Genomic DNA, 2,783 nt, shown 5'->3' with positions numbered 1-2,783 from the left:
GGAAAGGCTGAAGGAGCTGGAGATTTTTAACATGGAGAGGATGCAGCTGAGAAGTGATATGGTCACCATCTTCAAGTACTTGAAGGACTGCCATATAGAGGATGATGTGGAATTGTTTTCCGTGGCCCTGGAAGGTAGGACCAGCACCAACCAGCTGAAATTAAATCAAAAGAGTTTCTGGCTCAACATTAGGAAGAACTTCCTGACCGTTAGAGGTTCCTCAGTGAAACAGGCTTCCTCCGGAGGTGGTGGGCTCTCCTTCCTTGGAGGTTTTTCAACAGAGGCTAGAGGGCCATCTGACAGCGATGAAGATCCTGTGAATTTAGGGGGAGGTGTTTGTGAGTTTCCTGCCTTGTGCGGGGGTTTGGACTAGATGACCCCAGAGGTCCCTTCCAACTCTATGATTCTATGAGTCTATGATTTTAAGCCTATCATAAAAAGAATTGAAGAGGGGGGAATTGTATAGAAGGGAGTGTAGGACTAAGTTTCAATGAATGGGCATGACCTAGGACTTGCTTGTCCTTAGTGTACAGGAATTAGAATAATCTGATTCCAAACATATTTGAACATATGAACATATGAAGCTTCCTTATACGGAATCAGACCCTCAGTCCATCAAAAGCAGTATTGTCTACTCAGACTGGCAAACACTAGAAATAAACCACTGCGTTCTTACGTTGCAAATAATGCGTAAGCAAACTGGAGAGCCAGTTTGGTGTAGTGGTTAAGTGTGCGGACTCTTATCTGGGAGAACACTCCTCCACTTGCACCTGCTGGAATGCCCTTGGGTCAGCCATAGCTCTGGCAGAGGTTGTCCTTGAAAGGGCAGCTGCTGGGAGAGCCCTCTCCAGCCCCACCCACCTCACAGGGTGTCTGTTGTGGGGGAGGAAGGTAAAGGAGATTGTAAGCCGCTCTGAGACTCTTCGGAGTGGAGGGCGGGATATAAATCCAATATCTTCTTCTTCTTCTTCTTCAATTTCTTTCATAATGATGCAATTATATTATTATCATCACAAACCAACATTCATTAAATGTCCACAGAAAAATCAAAAAGTTATTTCACACCACTCTTGTAAGGTAGTACTTTCAAAATTAGAATGTTATTTCACATCACTCTTGTAAGGTAGTACTTTCAAAATCAGAATGTTATTTCACACCACTCTTGTAAGGTAGTACTTTCAAAATTAGAATGTTGTCTCACACCACTCTTGTAAGGTAGTACCTTACAGCCCACTGCCTCAGTTCTCCTTTGCTTGAAAGACGTAGACAGTACCGCACTTGTATAGGATTCCTCCTACGGGTAGCAGACCGAAGTCTGACTGGTGCAGCGGCGGCTACACAGTTCTGTGTAGGTTCAGTTCTATGTTTCGTTCACCTTCCACTGGCCGCTTTCTTTTAGCTTTGGAACCCGCGCTAAAGGCAATGGCTCACACATTACAATACAATGTTACTTTGCAGCTTGCACGAATGGTTCTCCTGCTCAGACTGGCAGCAGCTCTCCAGGGTCTCAAGCGAAGGTTTGTTCACACCTATTTTGCCTGCACCCCTTTTTTTAGTTGGAGATGCCGGGGTTTGAACCTGGGATCTTCAGCTTCCCAAGCAGACGCTCTACCGCTGAGCCACCATCCCTCCCCATGTTTTAGAAATGATTTGGGAAAATATTTGAACGCTTTGTCTTAAATTATTTTATTCGTCACCTTCAAATCAAACGTTCCGAAATCAATTTTTCTTTCTTTTCTGTAATTTCCATGTTTCCGGGGGGGAAAAAAAGGAGAGCCAGTTTGGTGTAGTGGTTAAGTGTGTGGACTCTTATCTGGGAGAACCGGGTTTGATTCTCCACTCCTCCACGTGCAGCTGCTGGAATGGCCTTGGGTCAGCCAGAGCTCTCTTATCTGGGAGAACCGGGTTTGATTCCCCACTCCTCCACTTGCACCTGCTGGAATGGCCTTGGGTCAGCCAGAGCTCTCTTATCTGGGAGAACCGGGTTTGATTCCCCACTCCTCCACTTGCACCTGCTGGAATGGCCTTGGGTCAGCCAGAGCTCTCTTATCTGGGAGAACCGGGTTTGATTCCCCACTCCTCCACTTGCACCTGCTGGAATGGCCTTGGGTCAGCCAGAGCTCTCTTATCTGGGAGAACCGGGTTTGATTCCCCACTCCTCCACTTGCACCTGCTGGAATGGTCTTGAGTCAGCCAGAGCTCTCTTATCTGGGAGAACCGGGTTTGATTCCCCACTCCTCCACTTGCACCTGCTGGAATGGCCTTGGGTCAGCCAGAGCTCTCTTATCTGGGAGAACCGGGTTTGATTCTCCACTCCTCCATGTGCAGCTGCTGGAATGGCCTTGGGTCAGCCAGAGCTCTCTTATCTGGGAGAACCGGGTTTGATTCCCCACTCCTCCACTTGCAGCTGCTGGAATGGCCTTGGGTCAGCCAGAGCTCTGGCAGAGGTTGTCCTTGAAAGGGCAGCTGCTGTGAGAGCCCTCTCCAGCCCCACCCACCTCACAGGGTGTCTGTTGTGGGCGGGAAGGGAAAGGAGATTGTGAGGGGCTCTGAGACTCTTCGGAGTGGAGGGCGGGATATAAATCCAATATCTTCTTCTATCTTCTTCTTCAGGGAAAAAAATGGAGAAAAAACGTTCTTTTCCAGAATTTTTCTGGGTTTTTTTTTCCCCCCGGGCCTTCACATCTCTAGGCCTGTCCCACCTTGTCTGGCTGGCGTGGCGCGCACCCCTTTCTCTCCAGCCGCGGCCGGAGCGGGCGAGAGCGGCAGGGCCGGCTTTCGCC

This window comes from Heteronotia binoei, chromosome 1 (assembly GCF_032191835.1).
Source record: "Heteronotia binoei isolate CCM8104 ecotype False Entrance Well chromosome 1, APGP_CSIRO_Hbin_v1, whole genome shotgun sequence".
NCBI lineage: Eukaryota > Metazoa > Chordata > Lepidosauria > Squamata > Gekkonidae > Heteronotia > Heteronotia binoei.
The sequence above is the reverse complement of the archived record's forward strand: the minus strand, read 5'-3'. Positions refer to the sequence as shown.